The sequence below is a fragment of the Nicotiana tomentosiformis genome, chromosome 1, assembly GCF_000390325.3.
Source record: "Nicotiana tomentosiformis chromosome 1, ASM39032v3, whole genome shotgun sequence".
NCBI classification, from domain to species: domain Eukaryota; kingdom Viridiplantae; phylum Streptophyta; class Magnoliopsida; order Solanales; family Solanaceae; genus Nicotiana; species Nicotiana tomentosiformis.
The window spans coordinates 132,827,289-132,851,059 of record NC_090812.1 but is presented as its reverse complement, the minus strand read 5'-3'; the positions used below and the strand labels follow the sequence as shown (position 1 = coordinate 132,851,059).

General features: G+C 34.0%; 2 long non-coding RNA genes across 2 annotated transcripts; one reads left to right on the top strand and one right to left on the bottom strand.

The window, feature by feature from the left end:
• Positions 1–1,541: 1,541 nt before the first annotated feature.
• LOC138903482 (uncharacterized) lies at positions 1,542–23,526 on the top strand. The gene is made up of 2 exons (XR_011412610.1): positions 1,542–2,099; positions 23,302–23,526. It is a non-coding gene; the product is annotated as an uncharacterized lncRNA (long non-coding RNA).
• LOC104092300 (uncharacterized) lies at positions 18,023–19,037 on the bottom strand. The gene is made up of 3 exons (XR_685423.4): positions 18,660–19,037; positions 18,455–18,539; positions 18,023–18,305 (listed from the first exon to the last, which is right to left on the bottom strand). It is a non-coding gene; the product is annotated as an uncharacterized lncRNA (long non-coding RNA).
• Positions 23,527–23,771: the final 245 nt, after the last annotated feature.

Below are 23,771 nucleotides of genomic sequence, written 5' to 3'. Positions count from 1 at the left end.
CGTTTACGTCATTACCCGTCGAGATGGAGCTTGAAAATTCATATCGTTTCTCGTCATCTCCTCTCCGAGAAACGAGGGGACTATCTGTATACGATCAAAATCGGGCTTGCCCCTCGTATGAATGATCGAGACTAGAACATGATAGGGCAAGGTTCAAACTCGTGTTATATCGAACCATGGTGCGAGTTAGATTGCCGAGCTCGTGACCCAAATATCGATCAAGATCGAGATCGGCCAAGATCGAGACCGAGCAAGATTGAGACCGAGCAAGATAGAGATCGAACGAGACCAAGGGAAGCTTACCGAGCCAAACAACGAAAAGCCGAAATATCCGCAATCGGGCGAGGATCGCGGCAAAAATCCCGACACGTATTAAGAAGAGGCCGATTAATTAGCCTATCATGGGATTCCTTACTGTATTTAGAATTATATCAAGAGTAGGACTCCCTTATTATATAAAGGGGGTCTGATCATTTGTATGATGGATCATATTCACGCAATAGAAAGTAATATACTGCCTTCTTCTAACTTCCAACATTTTACTACTCTATTCTTATATCATTTGAATCTTCACTTGGTTTGAAGGTGATCGAACCTGAGGGCAAAGGATATTTGATTCGTCCGGTTTGCATTTATTTCTTTCATAGTCAATTTTAATATATATATATATATATATATATTTCTCAATTTGTGCCACGTTATATCACGTATCCTTAAAATCGCGTATAAATTCAATTGTTGTCCGTTTTTAGTGTAAACAAATAAGTCGCTACTTTTAATGTTTAAACTGTAACATACTGTTTAGAAAATTATGGTGGTCAAAGATGTGAATCATTGAAATTTGGTACAACGAAATTGGATATCTCTATATTTTTATTTATCCTACAAAAGAGTATTGACCACACAAGTGAAATTTTAAAAAAAGAAAAAAGAAGAAGATAAAATTAGAGAGAGAGCGCTGATGGCTAATGTGCTTGTGGAAATATGATAACAAAATTGTATATACAGTTGGCAAGTACCTAAAACGTACTCTATATTTCAATTTATATGATACTTTACTTATTAGTTTGTTCAAAAAGAAATTATATATTTTTATATTTGTAAAGAGTTAAAGCTTTAAACTTTTTATTTTACTCAGTTTTCCTTCAAATTAGACACAACTCAAGGTAATTATGAGTAACCAAATCCGAAAAACAATTAGATCATCAATCATCTATTGCGACTTGCGTAGCGTATGGTACAATTAACAAATGATACCGGATATTGGCATTCAAAAACTTGAACTGTCCTCAAGGCTCAACATACGAACTCTGATCCTGATCATTAACTTCTTATATATTCTTATCTCTAGATAATTAAATCTCCCACTCCGCATTTTTTAAGTAGAAACTTCTTTTCGTGTATTATTTTTTATATGTAACAGCCTACCGGAAAAGTATATTTGAAAATTGCATAAAGTAAAACCTAAATAATAGAACCATTTTAAAAAACAAATTTAACCAAATCCAAAAAGACACATAATCATAAGTCCCAACTTGCCAATATTTAAAAGGAATATACTTTTAGAACATAATTTAAGTATTTCCTTTTCCGTCCCAGCAGGTGCCACCCACGTTTATGAAGCACCCAAAAAAGACTATGTCAACTGTGCATTAAAGCAAAGGAAGGTCATTGTGTGGGTTTTGGACTTTTGGTCAATGCCTAAACCCTATAAATAGGCCAATGCTACACATGTTAGTTCTATCCAACTATCTTCACTTCCATTTTTCTCTTCATTTTCTCAAAAGATACCACTGAATTAATAAATAATTCAAATATATAGAATAGTTTATCAAACCAGTATGTCAAGAATCCTGCACAAGATCGAGGAGAAGCTCCATATACACCACAAACATGGAGATGATCCAGCTCAAGACAAGCCAGAAGAAATCCATGAGAATAATGAAAGCAAGGCACAAAAGAAAGGAGAACATGATAAGAAGAATTTGATGAAAAAGGTTGCTGGGAAAATAGGGCAAAAGTTATTATATGGTCATCTTAAGAAGCAGCATGAGGAAGGCTATGAAGGAGAAGAGGAGGAGGAAGGAGAAGAAGTAGAAGTAGAAGAAGCAGAAGAAAGTGGTTTTGAATTTGAACTCAACTTCGATTTTTGATTATGTTTTATGTATCACTCCAGTTGTGTACTTTGGCATTTCTCTTTATTGGTTTAAGAATACGTATGTTTTGAGGATATCTCTGAATAGGTGGTTTGGAATGTAGTATATATATATATATATATACTAGTTACTTTATCTGCGCTTCGTATGATAATAAAAAATTATTACTTATAAATTAGTCCGTAAAGAAAAAGATGAAACATGACAAATACTTAAAGTAATTTTTTATCTATAAAAATTATGTCTAACTCAAAACTAATCAATTCTCCTTTTAATAAAACTTGAAAGTATTATAAAATAATAACGCTCTTATTCCTGAAATATGTTACTTATAAATTCTTTTCTAACAAACATTTTACATTAAATCTCGTTGTTTCTCTATTTTCATCTCTGTATATCTTTGTTGTCGAGTGAATACTAAGATTCAAAGTTGAGAGGATAAATGTAAGCAGAGGAAAAGGGGTATAACCTCAAAAATTAACATGGTGGAACCGAAAAGAAAGATGATAAAGCATTAAAAAGAAAAGACGAAGAGCATGTTTGGCTAGGCTTTTGAGGCCATAAGCGCTTTTTTAATCAGATTTTTTTTTTCCGAAATTTAAAGTGGTTGACTAAGATAGAGAAGTACTTTTGAGCCGCGGAAGCCATTTTTATGCTTTTGGTAAGAAGCTACAAATTTTAGCTTCTTACAAAAAGTAGGAGTAGAAGAAAAAAAATTAATTTTTTCAAGACAAAAATATCCTTATTGTAAATTTATATTTTCTAAATTATCCTTAATTAATTTAATTTTTTTTTTTTGTTTCTACAATCCCTTTATGCTCTTTTTTATTTCAATTTATTTTCATTCTCATTCTCCTATCTTCTTTGGAATTGTCTTTTTACTATAAATAAATTTCTTCTTTCTTTATTCTGCATTTTTTTTTCTTTCCTTTATTTCCTATTCATAATCTGCAAGGCTAATCACCTGATTCAAACGCTCTGTTCACAAGATATAATTTTTTTTCTTTTGTTGTATACCAATATTATATGGTATTTAGTTTGTAGTTTTTTTTTTGTCTGCATGCATTATAGTTGAGAGTATGCAATACTATCTAGTTTGTTATATCTCAAGAATATATAGTATTTTTTTAATATTTATTTAAATATGAGAAAAAATTAATTAAATTATTTTACAATAAAATGTTTGAATTTGATTCTCTCTTTTAAATAATATTAATTGTAAACTGAATATTGATATTGTCGATAAATCCTTAACCCTTCCCCTTTTACTAAGACTACAGAATGTTCTTATAAATTATTTCCAATACAGGGTATATAAGCAGTGATTTCAAATGCAGAGGTTAATCGTACTCTGTCAACTTTACGTAAAATAGAGTTTGTTTTTATGGGGGTAATTGTGGAAAAGTTGACAGATAAGTCACTCTTAATGCCACTCTACAAAATCGAACATGAGATTTTCACCTCATACCTCCTCGTTCAATTCTTTCGAACTCATTGGATCATTGCAATTTCTGGATTATTATATGATATTTTTTAACTTTTCATATATATATATAGAAAAGAAATATATAGAAAGTCCTTTTTTGTGAAGTATACTTTTAAAGATTATGATTACAGAAAAATATGAACATACCATGAAATGAAGTCAAGGTGACAAAAAAATAGAAAAGAGTATTATTATGTACTAATATAGAATCAGAGAGTACCATAGCTATCTATGTTTTGCCACTTACACATATAATTTAATAAACAAATATTAAAAATATCTCAAACCTGTTTGTTTCAACGCAACGTATTGAGAAATTGAAAGTTCATCTCATCATGAATGGTTTAATTCAGTACTAAGTTATGCATAAATAGAGATATAAGATGTTGTTATTAGTATAATACGGAAGAGAATCACTGAAAGTCTCCTTATAATCTTTGTAGGATAGACAAATGCAGAGAGAGGGGTGATGAAATAGTGAGGAGAAACAGGCATAGGAGGAACTAATTTTTAAAGAGATGATTTTAGACGGTGGATCTGGATTCCGAAGAGGCACGATGGCTTCTGGGATGCCTACATAATTTTGAAACGCTGCTTTTGTTTGCTAACGAGATGCAATTAAGTATTTTAATCGTTTGGATGAACAAAAGACGTGGAGATTTTGGTTTGAATTTATTTTGAAACGGTGCACTTTATCTTAGAGCTACAATTGAACATCAACTGTTTTTGGATTAATAATAATTGAGTATCTATCTATTTATCTATATTTATAAAATAGGGACCTCAGAAAGTAATGTGGCATCTCTTATTGATGAGGGGTTGTATTTATCTATTACCTCAAATATTTAGGGATTTAAACACAATAAACTCAATTATTAAACTTTTAAAAAATATGTCTCAACCGGAATCAGAAAAGGCGTGTCTTTTAATATTCTTTACAAACGTTTCAAACCCAAAATCTCCATGCCTTATATTTATCTTCTCCACATCAATCGGAATCTATCCCATCGATTGCGCAACATTAGTATCAGTATGAAATGAAATATTACGTACTTTGCATTATTGGCGAATGGTTTGAATAAATCGAAGAAATTGGCGAGTAAGCGCGAAAATAGGTAATTTAATCAAATTCTTATGTCGGTTATTCTCTGCTCTGGCTAACAATTCGTTTCCCTTCAATATGAAAAGTCGGCATTTTTCTTTCTAAATTCGTATAAATATATGTTACTATATAAGTATTATATAGAGATCAATATCTGAATTGGATCAATTTAAACGCCGAGTTCTATGTCTTCTGATGACCGTGCAACGAATCCTTATGTTGATTTAACTACTTTGGCCAAGAATTCATCTTCTTTCAATCCATATTTTCTTTCTTTATTTGCAAAAATATATCGGATACTAGACATTGTATTTCTGAATCGGTTTAATGTTTATTTGTTATTAGTAAAAAATAGTTGGAATTGATCTTTCTGTGCAACAATTGTTTGGAACTGGAACATTTGGATTTTGGAGCAACCTCATCAGCATCAGTACTTGCAACTTCTTTTGGAAATTCAATGTCTTTTGGCGGTAAAAACTTGAATATAACTACATGATTTCAGTTAGTGATTTTGGAATCAGTACTTTTATGCTTTGTATTGGCAATGTTAGATTTCATGAGTCATGTTGAAGACTCAATTAGAAAACTCAAAAGTTGTTTATACTTTCTTGAGCTATCTTTTCCGTGAATTTTGATAATATAGCCAAAATAAATCTTTCCTTTAACAGAAGTTAAACGATATCCAGTTGAGTTATATAGTATACATGGTATGGAGTTCATTACTCAAATGGTCACTCAACTATCCATAATTATTTGGTAAAATAATTTATCTTTTATTTATAACAGAAAAGTCACTTAACTATATCTATAGTACTCAGAAGGTTATTCAACCAAATTTCTCAAACTTTTAATGGTCAAATATCTATTTTGCCCTTTAAATTGTCAACCTTTATCTTCTTTCTTTTATATTTTGAATATTATATTTTATTTTTAATTTATATTATGGACTTACTTATAAAGCAAATAAATTTATTCATAAAGTAAAACGTGCAAAATATTTTTAAAGCATAGATAATGTTAGAATAATAAATTAATTGAGTACAATAAAAAATTTAATATGAAATGATTTTGATAATAATGACAAAAACTATTAAAAAAATTACAAAATTGAAATAAAATAGAATAAAAACTTTTAAAACTTATATTCCATACGTTTAATATAAACAATGCAAAATAGAGATATAGCTGATAATATATTATATATGCTTAAAATTTAGGCTCAATTATTTATTATTTCAATATTATATATGCATAAAAAATATTTTACACTTTTTTTACTTTATAATAAAATTTATTTGTTCTATAGGTAAGTTCATAAGACAGATTAAAAAGAAAAAAAAATCATAATATTTAAAAAATTTATAAAAATAAAAATTTAGAGGGTAAAATAGATATTTAGCCATCAAAAGTTTGAGAAATTTAGTTGAGTGACCTTCTAAGTGTTATAGACATAGTTAAGTGACTTTTCTATTATAAACGAAAGAAAAATGACTTTACTAGATAATTAGGGATAGTCCAGTGACCATTTGAGTAATTGACTCCCAGAGAATTAATGCTAAAATTCCAATGATAACCTGCAGGGTTGAAATCATTGGAAAAACATTGTGCCCAACAATTTGAAAAGCTTAAAATTCTCAATTATTAGTCACAATTATTTAAACTCACCAAGAGCAACGTACCTCGAGCAGTGATGAATGCAATTCCGAAGATATCATTAGCTGTTTCACTCATGGAGTCATGGTCTATCAGTGGAAACAATTTTAAGCCTTCTTCCCCATTTGTACCAGTGTTGTTGAGGATCGTATGAATAAAATTTCGTAGTTTCCTCAATTATATTGTCCCTTTTCCTACTTTTCTATTTATCTTATTGTAATATAAAAGTCTCAATTGTTATTACTCTAACCTTTTCTATCATGTATAGTGAAAAGTTTAAAAGTCTTCTCCAATCTTTCATATCCATGATAAGATTTTTCAGGTACTGGTCTGTTAATAAATTATTATGCTATTCTTTTTGCCACTTTTCCTCATTATTTTCATTCCATTCATGTTTAAAAAACTCAAAAGTCACTATTAAAGAAATATCCATTTTCCCCCAAAAGTCAAAACCCCTAGAATTCTCCTACACTAATGTATGTGCTGATAGTAAATTAATTTCATTATACTTAAAACTTTATTCTGTAGTTATTGTTGCTTGATGGAGTATGTTAGTAATGTAAATTTTATTGTTGAAATGAGGGCAGTTGGGACTATGACTATACTAGGAAAGATTGATAAATTATTTTTATCAAATGGGATATTTATGATACTTCTTTCCGGTCAACAATTAAACACAAATTAGGAAGGAGTTCATAGTTCCAGCTCACTTGATCATTTTATCAAATACTAGATGTGTAAATCTAAATTTTTCGAGAAAATAAAGATAATATCATTAGAGATTAATGCGACATTTTAGCACATGGCACAAGAGTATACTGGTGAAAGTATGAGACTGAGCAAAATCTAATCTAATTATGTACAAAATTCACATATTTTCTAACCAATGTTTTTGAGTTAGAACTGGTTCCTTTTAGGTGATCTTAATCATCTAACATGTTCCTTTCAAAGTGATCTCTACTTAGAGCTTTTGTAAATATGTCAGCTATTTGCTTGTCAGTAGCACACAATTCCATAGTGATCTAACCATTTTTGTAGTTGTCCCTCAAAAAGTGATGCCTAACATCTATATGCTTAGTTCTTTTGTGATGAACCGGGTTCTTAGTCATACTAATTGCACTAGTGTTTTTACAAAAGATGGGGATACAACCTACATCAATTCTAAGGTCCATTAATTGATGTTTGATCCACAATAATTGAGCACAACATGAGGTAGCAAAAACATACTCAGCTTCAGCAGTAGACGAGGCCACAAAATTTTGCTTTTCGGTGGTCCAAGACACAAGACATGAGCCAAGAAAGTGTGCCATACCTGAGGTGCTCTTTCTATCCACAAGGAAACTTTTATAATCAGTATCAGCATATCCCACCAAGTTAAAATTACTACCTTTTAGGTACCATAGGCAAAGATCAGTTGTGCCTTTTAGGTATCTCAAGATCCTCTTGACAATAGTAAAGTGAAACTCCTTTGGATTTGCCTGAAATCTAGCACAAAGGCCTACACTGAAAACAATGTCAGGTTTACTGGCGGTGAGATATTACAATGAACCGATCATTCCCCTATACAACTTCTGATCAACAGATGAATCAGGTTCATCTATATCCAATTTTGTGGTTGTTGCTATAGGTGTGTCAAATTCTTTGGAATATTCCATTTCAAACTTTTTAAGCAACTCTTTCACATACTTTTGTTGATGGATCATAGTTCCATTTGAATTTTGTTTAATTTATAAGCCTAAAAAGAAATTAAGCTCACCCATCATGCTCATTTCAAATTTACTCCCCATTAGTTTAGTAAATACTTTACTTAACTTATAAGTAGTTGCTCCAAATATTATATCATCAACATATATCTTAACTACCAAGAGATCTTTATCTTATTTTTTTCAAGAACAAGGTATTGTCAATTTTACATCTCTTGTAGCCATGCTCAAGTAAGAATTTTGACAATCTTTCATACCATGCTCGCGGAGGTTGCTTGAGCCGTTAAACTGCCTTGTCAAGCTTGTACACATGATCAGGACATTCCTTGCTTTTAATGCCCGGAGGTTGCTTGACAAATACTTTTTCCTTTAGATAGCCATCCGGTTTACTAGGCGTTTGATGTTTTATACTTCAATGCCACACAATAGGGGGATGATTTGTGTGGTGTCCAATTTTTGCGTGCACTGATTATAGAAGGACCTGGTTCTTCTATGTGTTCCTTATACTATTGTTGCGGAATAATAAATGTGGAAATTAAAGAATACAAGTATTTTTACGTGGAAAACACCCGGCTCAAAAGGTGAAAAAACTACGACCTACTACTCAGTAGGATTTTCCCCAACACTTCACTATATCTCTTAGCCAAAATAGCATTTACAAAACTATTTGTAAACCTAAGGATTACCTCTAATCCCTTTATGGCAACCAGCCTCTAGTTGTTGTAACAACTTCAAGTTAACTCTAACTTGAATACGACACTCAGAGTACCTAGTACAATTGCTTCTAAGTAAAGCTGAATGGTACAATTGAAAGTCCTACTACAATGAAACTAGAATAAAAGACAGACATTTGAAACTGGTTCTTATATCTGGTTCATGTACCTTCAGGTTTGTACACTTGAATCACACACGAATTACTTGCAAAATGCCTTGCTATTTTGCTCTCAACTCGCATTTAACTTCAGTATTTGTGCTTGCATGTAAATGAGAACATCCTGAAATATATAGAGTTAGTAGAATAGGAAATAACTAGAGTTCCAATGCTATACTCTTCCTTGGTGGAAGAGTTCTAGTTATATTCAACTTTTAACTCCTCCCAATCTTGGATAGAGTTCTCTTCGAGTAAGGAGTCCTTCTCCTTATCACTTATCCAACCTTTTCGTTCAAGAGAATTAGATATAACAACTTAAGCCTATCTCCTTCACGTGCATCCCTTGTGCTCGAATCTACCCGTGTCTGTGTACACTGTGTATGGACCTTGTTCATGCTTGAGTTCCTTTGTCAATCATCAAAACAAACTTCACTTGGGCCAACGGCTTTGATAAGTGGCACTGGTTTACTTTAATCCAAACGACATTATGTTATAACAATAGGTACCGAATATAGTGATAAAGGAAGTTTTTGTTTATCGCCCGGGTCCATCCGAATTTGGTTGTACCCGTAATAGGCACCGAGAAAACTGAGAATCTCATGCTCGGCCGTCGCGTCGACTATCCTATCAATCTTAGGTAAAGGAAAGGAATCCTTAGGGCATGTCTAGTTCAAAATTTTGTAATCTACACACATTCTTAACTTATTTCCTTTTTTAGGCACTTCTACTACATTAGCTAACTAGTCCGGGTACTTAACTTCCCTAATGGACCCTATTTTAAGGAGTTTAGATACCTCATCTTTGATGCATGCATGCTTGACCTCGGATTGAGGTCTTCTCTTCTGTTTAACCGGGTGGAACTTCGGTTCGAAACTCAGCTTATGAGTGGTTACCTTCGGTGGGATCCCTGTCATGTCAAGATGGGACCAAGCAAAATAATCTACATTATCTTCAAGAAAATTAATGAGTTTATTCCTGAGCTCGAGGGCTAACCCCGTGCCCAGGTATACCTTTCGATCTGGCAGGTGCTCGGTCAATATGACTTGCTCCAATTCTTCGACCGCTGATTTGGTAGAGTCGGTATCATCAGGAGCTAAGAACGATCTCGAAACTCTGTAATCATCTTCCTCATCAAAGTCCTCCGATCCGACCAGGACCGGCATCGGTGATTGTTATTTAACTTAGGCCTTTTCGGATGACTCCACACTTTTTAATGTCGAAATGGCGGGTACCGGGTGTACTTCATCGACTGCGAACATCTGCTTTACAGCCGGATGCTCTCTGTATACTGTCTTGATCCCTCCCGGTGTAGGGAACTTCAATGCCTGGTGCAAGGTCGAAGGTACCACCCTCATGTTGTGAACCCATGGTCTTCCGAATAGAGCGTTATATCTCATATCCCCTACAATCACATAGAACTTTATTTCCTGGATGGTCCCGGCGGTGTTCACCGGTAGGGTTATCTCCCCTTTACTGGTTTCGCATGTCATGTTAGATCCATTCAACACCCGGACTGCTGGCACTATTTGGTCTTGTAAACCCAACTGTTTTACGACCCTGATATGATGATGTTGGCTGAGCTACCTGGATCAATCAACACACGCTTAACTCGAGATTTATTGATAAGTACAGATATTACCAGTGCATCATTATGAGATTGTACGATGCCTTCGGCATCCGCATTATTGAATGAAATGGTTCTCTCTAGGATATAATCTCGGGTGCATTTCTCCCTCGTGATAGATACTTTAGTGCATTTTATCACTGCCCTTGAGGGACATTGAACCCTCCAATGATCATGTTGATGGAGTGCTGAGGTTCTTCTTGTTCGGTTTGTTTGTTGGAGTCCCTGTTCCTGAAGTGATTTTTGGCTCGATCACTCAGAAATTCTCGAAGATGTCCGTTATTGAATAACCGGGACACTTCTTCTGTTAATTATCGGTAGTTCTCGGTCATGTAGCCATGAGTGCCATGATACTTACATATCAAGTTTGGGTCTCTCTAGGTAGGGTCGGACTGCTATGGTCGAGGCCACTTGGTATCCTTGATGCACCCGATGGCAGATACGATGATGGGAGCAACAACATTGAAGTTATATTCCGATAATCTTGGTGCCTCCCTGGCCCCGAGTGGCCTATCGAAACCGTTCTTGCTCATCGTCCCGGCTACTGTGGCCTCGATCGCTCCTCTTCTTGTTCCTCGTAGGGTGACGCCCAGATTCGTTACCCCTTCGATCTCTACTATACGGTTGGTATCAGTCTCTGCTTGGTCTCGGTTCATCATCGACGACTCTCTTAGACCTGTCATTAGTTTTGATGGGATAAACAGACCCAGAAGAGGACCCGAGTCGATCATCATCTACTCTGATTTTTTGACTGGTACCTGTTGTGGATGTCGGCCCAAGTTACCGCCGGGTACTTTACCAAATTTTGTTGTAACTGATGTGAAGCCAAGGAGCTTATGGGGTTAAGTCCTTGAGTGAACGCCTGAACGGGCTAATCATCAGCAACCGAAGGCAAGTCCATCAGTTTCATTTGAAACCTTGATACGAACTACCTGGCCATTTCATTGTCTCTTTGCTTTACCTTGAAGAGGTTCGATTTTCTCGTCTTGACCTTGATGGCCTCGGCATGCGCTTTCACAAAAGCATATGCAAGCATAGCAAACGAATCAATAGAATTTGAGGGTAAGTTTTGATACCATATCATTGCTCCTTTTAACAGTTTCTCCGAACTTCTTTAGCAAAACTGACTCGATTTCATCATATTCCAATTCATTCCCCTTGATGGCACATGTGTAGGAGGTAACATGATCATTTGGATTCGTGGTTCTGTTATATTTCGGTATATCGGGCATACGAAACTTCTTCGAATTGGCTTCGGTGTTGTGCTTGGAGGAAAAGGCTTCTGGACAAATTTCTTGGAGTCTAGGCCTTTCAATATTGGGGGCTCTCCTAGGATTTGATCGACCCGGGAATTATATGTCTCTACCTTCTTGTCGTTTGCCTCAATTTTTGTTTCACCTGACTCCACCCATTTGGTCAGTGCTTCAAGCATTTTCATTACTTCGGGGCTGACACCGGTCTCAGTTTCACGCGGCCTTTCAGTGACCTGCTCATTATTTTGTGTGTTTTCCTGAGATGGTTCGGGTTTGACCCTGCTGGGGGTGCGGCTTTGATTTTGCAGCTACACTATCACCGTATGTTGGGACGGTAACATTTCAAAGATTACCCGCAAACTGCCCCCTTCGCTTTCACCTTCGGGCGTACCTCGAACCATTAGTCGGGCTCCTCCACAAACGTTATTCTCAGGGTCGGTCGGCAGGTTGGCGTTGATGGCCACATGCGAGTTAGCATTGATTGAATCTGCAACTGGGACTCTGTTGGGATCAGCAGAGGGAACCTTATTGCTAGGCACCATATTGTCATTTTCGCCATGATGGTCAAACTCAACATCAACGTTCAAGTGAGTAGACTGAGAGTTTGACATTTTTAGGTTGACCTGAAATTAAAATCTTAAAGAACAAGCATAAAATAGAGTGTGTTATAAAAATTCGTATCAAACCACCATTATTATCCTTAGCCCTACGGTGAATGCCAAACTGTTTACCCTTAAAAATGGATAACAATTGAATTTATATATGTTAAAGGATATGTGGATTGATTCAATATAAGTGATCAATAACGTTTGATAAGCGAATTAAAGATAAAATAAATAACCAAACCAGTTATGATGTTAAGTCCGGGCTCAGATCTGAGCTTAAAAATTGTTCTGCCCTCTATTCGGAGCCAAATATGTATGAAGAGCTATGAACAAAAATAAGAACTTTCGAATAACTTAGAGGCAAAGAAAACAAGTTTATATTGCATTGATATACGTGTTACAATATGCCTCTTGAATAAAAGTTACTCCATTTATATAGTAGAAAAGTTTCATCCCTAGTACAGTTCTAAGAAAGGTAAAAATTTTCTTTTTTGTTAATCACTGATTTGCTGCCGATACGGGCCGAGATCTACGCCGTAATATCCGGCTGGGCGCGGATATCACGGTCCTTTGTTAGTCATGTGTAACCGTTTTGTTATGTTTTCCGAAGTCATGGGGCTTGTACCGGGTTCGGGGGGTGTTGTATCGAGCCCGGTGGCGAGCATTCCGTTCGGGCCTTAGTACGAGAAGTTCTCAACTTTGATTCTATATAGTTGTCTTTTACTTCGTTTGACCCACCGAAAAGTCGGGGTGCTCATTAGCCCCGGTTTTACCCGTAACACTCCCCATCTCCCACTCCTAGCAATAGTCACAACCCCATTACCACATCCTATATCAGGCTCCATACCATAACCCCTCGGTTCGTTCTGCATGGCTACCGAAAACTGATAATTTCCCATATTATCCACCATAAAACCCCAGTAGTCGGCGCGTCTATGGTTGGCGGCAGCAGCAGTAGCAGGCAGAGAAATCACCGGAACTCTAACATCCTCCTCTATAGCCGCCCCATTTTAGTCAAGAAATCATCTAAAGTCATATATGGTTCCCTGCTACCTTCTCCCCCTCTATAATTTACCTCCATACCTCACCGACAGTCGTATTGGGTTACCACATCACTACCATCACCGGCGGCGACGACAGGGTAGGAGCGATCATGGTTTCGGGGGCGGAGCAAATAAAAGGGATAGGGTAATTAGAGTAAATATTATTGAGGAGTTCATCCTAGTTCATAGAACTGAATTTTCTAGAAGGATCAAAGTGAATTAGAGAAGAATGAGTTAGGGTTGGGGGGAGGGGGGGGGGGGAAGCGAGGGAAGGCGAGAATGAGAACGAGAAAGATATCAATCCAAATTGGGAATTGTTAACACTGATGGCATCTCTTTTGACGCCATAATAGGCGGCCTTCTACAGATCATGTTTGTCTTTTTTCTTCCGTTTTTCTTTGTCCTTTTTCCTCAACTCTTATTTTAAAAAGGAAAAAAGTCTAAAATTGCCCCTCTACTATGGTATATAGTTTAAGTTTGTCCCCCGTTATACTTTTCGTTTAAATCCATCCCTATCATTAACAAACTTTCTAGAATTGCCCTTAACCCTAACAGATCTACACCGTGGCACCCAATCCCTCTATTAATTTGTCCACATCAGCTGCCATATCAACAGGTCCCATATTAAAATTAACCTCATCATCACAGACCAGACTCCATGACCTTCATTTTCCTCTTTCAATCCAAAACAAATTCACCATTAAAGTAACATCCATTTCCAATCACCAAAGAATATCTTCCGTTTCTCTCTCTCCAGAATATAAAGATTACCCTCATTGGTCCATGAGTTTTTATCCATTAGCCATTTCCCCCACTTTGAGATATGAAAAAAAAAAATTATTTTAAAATTTCAGGAATCTTCTCCATCCCATATTTTTTCTTTCTCCTCAAACCCACTCTACACGCTACACCTCGCCGGAAAACTCCCAAGAACAGAAAAGGTTTAATGGTGATAAAGTAAATATGAAGAAAGTGTGTTTTGTTATGAGTTTACTGTCGATTTATGTAGATTAAGAAGAAAGAGGCTGACGATGGAAAAGGAGAGAAAGTCAGGGGTTCGGATAAGTGGGGGTGGTAAAGGAGGAGAGATAAATGGGTACATGAGATTAGAGATGAGTAGCATGAAGTGGCAGGAAGGGAGGGGGTCGAGTGACTTGGCAGCTGACATGGAAAAAATTGAGGGAGTCAGCTGCCACGGTGTAGATCTGTTAGGGTTAAGGGCAATTCTAGAAAGTTTGTTAACATTAGGGGTGGATCTGAACGAAAAGTATAACGGGGGACAAACTTAAAGTATATACCATAGTAGAGGGGCAATTTTGGACCTCTTCCCTTTTAAAAAAGGGAAATACTCGATTAACTGAATTTTGGGGATTATAGTTTTAGAGACGATTAAAGAAAATTTTGGATTTTTTTTATAGTATGGTAAGTTTTTCTTAAACTCTGCTTTAAAATATCATGTTTAACTGGTTTAACTGTTGTAAGTAATTGATTTACCTAGTCTTAAAGATTAAGTATCATTACAATGCTTAAGACGGGATTTTGGGTCGTGATAACTAGGGAGACCTTCCATGCTTGCCACGTGCTGATTATGAATTCCTTCCGTACTTTCCAAGTGCTGATTATGAATTCCTTCTGTGCTTTCCACGTGTCTGATCAAAGAGTTTTTGGTCGGTGTATTTATTACCATTATGAATGATGTGTGGTGTTGGCTAGTGTTTTAAAAGGCGTGGGCGTAAGGCGGAGCATTTTACATATGCCTCAGCGGGGCGTAAGCCCCATAAGTATTTAATTTTTAATATTTTATAAAATAATATAATGACAGTTAATATTTATAAACAGGTAAAATTGCATAAAAATTGAAGAAAACTATATATATGTGTGCTCCATCCCCACAAAACAATAATCATAACAATCTATTATACGTTACTTACAAGCACAAGTAATTTGAGTCTAGAAGAATAAAGTTTTCTATATGGAGGAACAAAAAGGATGATTAACCTGCAATTTAAACTTTGAATTTGCTGCTATGAAGAAAAATGTAGTTCTCTTTGTATTTGTAAAATAAATTAAATATTCATTGCTTTTGGGAGATATTAGCACACTAGCGGACAAGATAAAAAATTAAAAAAATCATGAATTAGAGCTTAAATCAATAAAAAAGGTTTTTACTTTTAAATTTAATACTTTTGAGTTCTTTTTTAAACCTTTTGAGTAATTACCAAACTGACTTTTGAGAATTTGGGTATTATATGAAGGACTAATTCAACAAATTTTGTTTTAATTTGAAAAAGTCTCTGAGGCTTACTCCTTACTAAAAAAATGCGCCCGGAACGCCCAGGTGTACGCCCCGAACGTCCCAAATTGTGGGGCGTACGCCTCTTGAGACTTTCGTCCCACATCATCGCCCCGGGGCGTTTTTGGTTCGGGACTCGCCCCAAAAACGCCTTTTAAAATAGAGGTGTTGGCTTAGCCATGTATCAACAATGTGTCAAAAGGGTTTGAAGCATGCGCTTCCCGATGTAGAAAATTAGGATCGATCAGTGATTCAGTTGATACGAAACCTTTTCAACATCTACCCGATGGTAATGGCATTGACATCTATTTAAATATTGACTTTATGCTACTCAGCATCAGTTTTTAGAAGTCGAGAGAGGAAGAAGAATATAGTGGAAATATATCAATTTGTAAAATTCAATATCGATCATTGGAGTTGTTTTAGGGTTAATTTCACCCATGGTCATCCAATTTATCATTTATTTCACAAAAATTACTTATCTATTTATCATCACTTAAAAGTCACTCAACTTTACCTTTGTAATTTAAAAGTCATTCTAGTTCAAAACCTATAAAATATCTAATAAAAAATATGACATGGCATTACATTTAATTAAAAAATATAAAAATAATGTCACATAAGCTTAAATAGACCATATCTAAGTTAGACTCATTTCTTCCTCAGTCCGATTTCAGGCAGTTTTTTGAATATTAGTTTTAATATTTTTTAAATGAAAAATTCTTAAAAAAATAAATTTTGCGGGATTCTAAAATAGTTTTTCGCATTTTTGCGCCAAAAAAACCAACTGAAGTCGGTCGGTTTCGTAAAAAAAAAAAATTTTAAAAAAAATATTTTGAAAAACCGACCGACTTCAATCTCACATAACATATAAATGTGCCACTAACAAACAATAATAACAAGCTAATAAAAACTTATTTTCACAAATTACTATTCCATTAAAGTCAAAATATTGGTAAGAAATATCCACAATGAAATTACATAGTAGAAATTCACTACAAAAAATTCGGCCAAAACCGACCGCGGTCAACCGACCGCATATATATATATATATATATATATATATATATATATATATATATAAACCGACCGACGGTCGGTTTTTTCTGGCGCAAAAATGCGGGAAACTATTTTAGAATTCCGAAAAATTTATTTTTTAAGAATTTTTCATATAAAAAAAATTAATACTAATATTCAAAAAACTGCCCGAAATCGGACTGAGGAAGAAATGAGTCTAACTTAGATATAGTCTATTTAAGCTTATGTGGTATTATTGTTAGATTTTTTAATTAAATGTAATGCCATGCATGTCATATTTTTTATTGAATATTTTATAAATTTTGAACTAGAATGACTTTTAAGTTAGTGACATTTTAGTGATGAAAAATAGATAAGTGACTTTTGTGAAATAAATGATATGTTGGATGACCTTCAGTGAAATTACCCCAGTTATTTTGTGCTTTAGATAGGGTTATTTTTATCCAAATATTTTTCGTACGAAAGGAGTAATTAAATGCTAATAGTCTTTTAATTTAAATACTAATTAAACTCTAATAGTAAGAATTTAAAATAGTTATTTTTCAATTTCACAAAGCTGACTAGGAATTTTCAATTATGTACTCAGAAACTTACATTTGAAGTGGCCCCAGATGCTAACTAAATTATATATCACTTTGGACCAGCTCAATCCAGGAAGTTCAGAGGGTAGGAGGTATGGAGAAAGGAAAAATAAAATTTAGATTAGATATCTTAAATACTCAACTAGTCTTTTAAAACGTCAACCAACTCTTTCCCTACTTGCTCTATAACGTATTGACCAGGAAAAAATATTGAAGCTAGTACTGTACGGTCAACAAAGGAATAAGTAAAGTTTTAAAATCGGTAAAATTTCCTCATTACAAAGCTACTTTTTATTATATTAAAACTAGTTAACTCACTCGATATAATCTTTTTTTAATGGCAAGAAATCAGGTTGTGCTCCAAAGAAATCTTCTCAATTGGAAGAGTAGTTGACACACCTTTTTTTCGGAAAAAATATGTAGTGTATGTCCTATTGCGTCGTCTTCCTTCTTAAAAATATTATTCACAAATAATAGTAATAACGGTTGTAAATAATATTTAGTATTAACTTTATGTCTCTATGTCCTATTGCACTGCTTAATTATTATTCACAAATAATAGTAATAATTATTGTAAATAATATGTAGTATTACTTTATGTCTCCTTTGGGATTTTAAAATAAGTGGGGAAAAGAGGTTGATACATTCAATCAATTTCGTAATGATATTAGTAATCGCGAACTTTGAAATTTTCCAAACAAAATGAGAATGAAGAATTGAAAATATAAATTTTATAACCTTGTATACTTTATAGTCGTCTCCATAAGTCTCGTGAAAGCACCAAAACTTAACCGCAAATAGCTCAATCTTTCCATTCTTCGCTTCACTTTTCATAGATCCAAAATTGATCTCTTTCTTTCTCGAGTTAGATCAATATATTCACCCAATAAACTGCAACTGCATTCGAAACATCATTATGCATGAGTAATATATAGTACATGTTTCTAAACATCCTGAATCTGAATAGTTCATGACTCATGAATGTACATGCTTGTGAATTGAAATATATATAGAGGGAGAAGGCAGAGAAAGAATGGAGTGTTTACCTATGTCACTGTATGGCAGAGAGGAAGACGACAGTTGAAAATGGCTTTAGAGTTTATGTTTTTATTTTGTCGATGTCAAAACCCGCTACATCATATGATTCAAAATAATAGAATGAGAAATCTCATTAAACCCTCAATTGAGGATTAGAATATATATGGAGCATAAATACAACAAATACAGAAAAATTGGAAGAAAGAACAGAACCTTTCAGCAAAATGATCATAGCCCTCCTACTTTACTTTGATTCTCCTTGCTTAGACCAAACATTAGATCCATTGTAAAGAGTAATTCTTTTTAATAACAAAAAGTTAATTAAAGTGCTCTCAATTATACTACAAAGAATATAGTTATATTTCAATTATGGACTATGGAGTTAAAGATACACAAAGGTGCATGCACAGAGAGAGGAGTCATGAAAGAGAAATCAGTGATGGGGACCAACACCAAAGGAGTGCCTTTAACTTTTGTCGTGACGACGGTTGGACTTTCTGGTGGATAGCAAAAGGGCTGTGTTTATTTTTTTCCTTTGATAGAGATTTCGGAGATCCTTATTGAATGAAGAGGATGATAGGAATACACACCTGTTGAGTAAAACCTTTTGAGGAATTAGTAACGGTAAAATTATATTTATTGGATCATTATGATGTATTAAGTGCTTTTAATTTAAAAAATGGGAAGAATGATAGATTTATGGGAAGATATACTACATTCTGACCAAGAGAAAAAGATATTACATAGGAGTGGAACATGAACAGACATGTTCATGTCTCTTCATGTTTTATTTTATTCAGTGTCTTTCCCTTTAATTGTCATTGTATTTACGACACTTTAAACTTTTTAAAAGTCAAATCAACAGAGGATTTAAGAGAAAAAGCCCAAAAATATGGAAGATATATAATTTTTCTAGTCAACATATATATTAATTATTAACAATTGCTCAGTTTACACAATAAGTGTATGTGTTTCATTACCTGTTGAAAGAGTTCAACTATCAAAAATGGATGACTTAGCACTGTTCTGGTCTTCGTTATCCTACCATTAGCAGCATCAACCTGCATATGTAGGCAGAGAAGATTGTGTAAGGTTAACATTAAAAGAATAAAAGTGTAAATTTTCCTTCCGTGTTTCAAGAGCCTATGGTCACAATATTTTTTTGTGATTATGTTTGGCCAAGAACCATGTCAGACAAATTCGTCATTCTCTAACTATTTGGCCTCAAATATATTATGAATATTGAATATACCAACAGTAAAAATAGTGCAGGAAAATGACAACACATTGTTCAACCAATTAATATGTCTGTTAAAAGACTATTCTGTGATGCAACCTATTAAAGACAACACAACGTTTGTCTGTGAAAAATGCTTCCTGAAGTTCTAGTTGATTGAAATTTTAAAATAGAGAGGGGAGGCATAGACAAAGTAAACCTGGTATTGTCTATCCTGAAATAAACTTCAAATAGTTAGTATACATATATGGATTGTTTAGATTTATAGCAATTCACTTATACCAAAATACCAATCACATATTTGTTTTTACTCTTATTGAGGAATTGACACTCTAACATTTTAGAATTTTAGGTGAAGTCATTTAGCAGAAAAAAACAAAAGAAGATATCTTTATATGATAAAGTGAAGAAGTAAATTGATCATTCAACACAAAGATAATCAATAGTATGCCAACAATTTATAGAGATAATCAACAGTATACCAGCAATTTATAGAAGATGCGTTACAAAGAGTTGAAGTAATGTATCTTAATGTTTTTCAATTAGGAAAAATAAACCAAAAAAGCATTATACAGAGCATGCGGGAGAGCAAAATGTTGAATCTGATGCCATATTTGCTGAAGGAGGACAAAGAAAGATTGAATTGGGTCTGGGTGAAAAGATGGGGGTTAAAGAGGAAGGGCAATTAATTAATGAAATTAAAGTGCAAAGACATGACTTTTCAGTTTCAATTTTATTGGTCCAAAGGCGTGACTTTCAGAGCACATAATTTGGAAAGTAAATTGAAAAATATCAAGGAAAATGCAAAAAAACTGAGAAAAAAGATAAACCCAATTCTTGGTTAGTGAATAGTGGGACATCACTTCCCAATGTCCCTCAATTCTTTATATATATATATTATTGGGATTTTAAGCTTGTGTAACTTAAAGAGCGTGAATGAGAAATAGAGGGAAAAATAAAATATTTGAATTTCCCTCCTTGGCAAAGGGACATTGTCCCATATTGGAGGAAGAAAAGGTTTTTGATGAGTATATATATAATTGCTCTTCTTCTAACTCTTAAAGAGTTAAGAAGAAGGCAAGCCTCGCGCCGTCGTCGCTCACTCGGCTTCGGCTTCGGATTTGGTCCGGTCAGACCCGTTTTCTTTTCCGGATTAACAACCCTGTTCCAACAGCTATGGATGTTTCTGAAAGATTGCAAACCTTTTCAAAAATAATGCCAGCAACTCTATAAATAGAGTTTGAATCCCAGAATCTTTCCTTACGAAATTTTCTGAGCTGCTTCTTCTTCTTCTTCTGCACAAAAAAATCCAGTGTGTTTTACAGTCTTCGAGTGGCTCGCTGTTCACCGGCGTTTGGTACCAACACTCCGGTGAGTTAAATCGTTCTATCCTGGGAGGATATATTCTAGCACATTGGGTCCTTAAGGACACACTGTGTATTCAGTGGGCTCGATTTATTCCTATACTGTTTTTCCAGAATTTATTTCGTTAAACAAGTATTAATAACTTTCTGTTTTGTTTATATATTTCAGAAAGTTTAATTGTTTATTACAGCAATACAGATTTATAATACACACACACACACACACACACACACACACACACACACATATATATATATATATATATATATATATATATATATATATATATATAAAACTAAACTTTACACAATACCATAAAATAACTACTCTCTACGATTCAAAAAAATTGTCTTAGTTTAACTTGATACAAACTTTATTAAAGAGTGAAAGACTTTTGAGATATGTGGTCTTAAATAATTCATATCATTTGTGTGATTGTAAAACTTTTAAAATTTGTGGTCTGAAACTTGCGATCGCATTTGTGTGACTATAAATACTTCATATTAAGAAAATATTAAAAAATATCAATCTTTTTGGATCAGACTAATAAGAAAATAGTGCCAATCTTTTTGAAATAGAGAGTAAAACTTACCGATTAAAATAACAAAATCTATTGATCAATATGACTTACGGTTGAAATGGGTACTATTTTATTACTTTATACTATAATGATAAAAGTTTAACTTTTATATTCTAGTAGGCCAAGTTCAAGTAATTAATTTTTAAAAAAAGTAATTTATTGTTATAGTAAGTAAAGATCTACGGGTATACATGATATTAACCCCAAGGATAAGTTTGTCGTATGATAATAAAACCAAAATATTTATCATAAACCAATCAGGCAATACCAATCCAAGATTTTCCGGAAACTAAAACAAATATTGTTTTTCAAAATATTTTTCTTTAAAAAATAATTCGAACACTCATCTTATTCCAAAATTATTCTTTTAAAATTTTTGCAAAACTTATTTTCCAAAATATAACCAAAATGAAATCCAAGAGCCGCACAATCATAAGTCGCTACTTGTAAATTGTAATGTTTAAAGGGTACATACTGTTTAGAAAATTAGGGTGGTCAAAGATGTGAATCATTGAAAGTTGGTACAACGAAATTGGATATCTCTATATTTTTATTTATCCTACAAAAGAGTATTGACCACACAAGTGAAATTTTAAAAAAGAAAAAAAAGAAGAGAATATTAAAGAGAGAGCGCTGATGGCTAATGTGCTTGTGGAAATATGATAACAAAATTGTATATACAGAAGGTACTCGTTCTGTTTCAATTCATGTGACACACTTTACTTATTATTTTCCATATTTGAAAATTTTTTTACTTTAAACTTTTTATTTGTTTATTTTTCCTTAAAATTTGACACAACTCAAAGTAATTATGAGTAACCAAATCCGAAAAAAAATTAGATCATCAATCATCTTTTGCGACTTGCAATCACTTGCGTATGGTACAATTAACAAATGATAGTAGTAGAGAAAGAAATGTTCTTATTTAGCGTATGAACATTGGCCTTCAAAAACCTGAGCCTCCTCAAGGCTCAACATACGCACTCTAATCCTGATCATTGACTTCTTATATATTCTTATCTCTAGATAATTAAATCTCCATCTCCGGATTATTGAAGTGGAATTCATGTATTATTTTTCATACGTAACAGACTACCGGAAAAGTTTATTTGAAACTTGCATAAAGTAAGAACTAAATACTAGCACCGTTTTGAAAAGACACCTAATCATAAGTCCCAACTTGCCAATATTTAAAAGGAATCCGTCCCAGCAGTTGCCACCCACGTTTATGAAGAAGCCAAAGAAGACTATTTCAACTGACACTAAAGCAATGGAAGGTCATTGTGTGGGCTTTGGTCAATGCCTAAACCTTATAAATAGGCCAATGCTACACATCTTAATTCTATCCAACTATCTTCACTTCCATTTCTCTCTTCATTTTCTTAAAAGATACCACTGAATAAATAATTCAGATATATAGAATAGTTTATCAAACCAGTATGTCAAGAATCCTGCACAAGATCGAGGAGAAGTTCCATATACACCACAAACATGGAGATGATCCAGCTCAAGACAAGCCAGAAGAAATCCATGAGAATGATGAAAGCAAGGCACAAAAGAAAGGAGAACATGATAAGAAGAATTTGATGAAAAAGGTTGCTGGGAAAATAGGGCAAAAGTTATTACATGGTCATCCTAAGAAGCAGCATGAAGAAGGCTATGAAGGAGAAGAGGAGGAGGAAGGAGAAGAAGTAGAAGTAGAAGAAGCGGAAGAAGGTGGGTTTGAATTTGAACTCAACTTTGATTTTTGATTAAGCTTTATGTATCACTCTAGTTGTGTTTTGGTATTTCTCTTTATTGGTTCAAGAATACATATGTTTTGAGAATATCTCTGAATATGTGGTTTGGAATATGTAACCTGTGGTACCATATATATTAGCGTCTTCTGGTTTTTTATACATGTAACTGTGTAGCTTCTCGTGTACAAGAAACATATAAACCACTTCATTATATTGACAGAGGTGAAACATTAACCTAAAGCGACTGCATCGCATAACCATATTAACTATATAATTTCTGATGCGACTATTTTAGATGATCCATCATACATTTCGGGATGTGAAAAATGCATAATTTAAGATATAAATTATCAGAGAAGATAAATTTGAGCATAAGAGTTAATGGTGTTCGCCAATGATGCCTA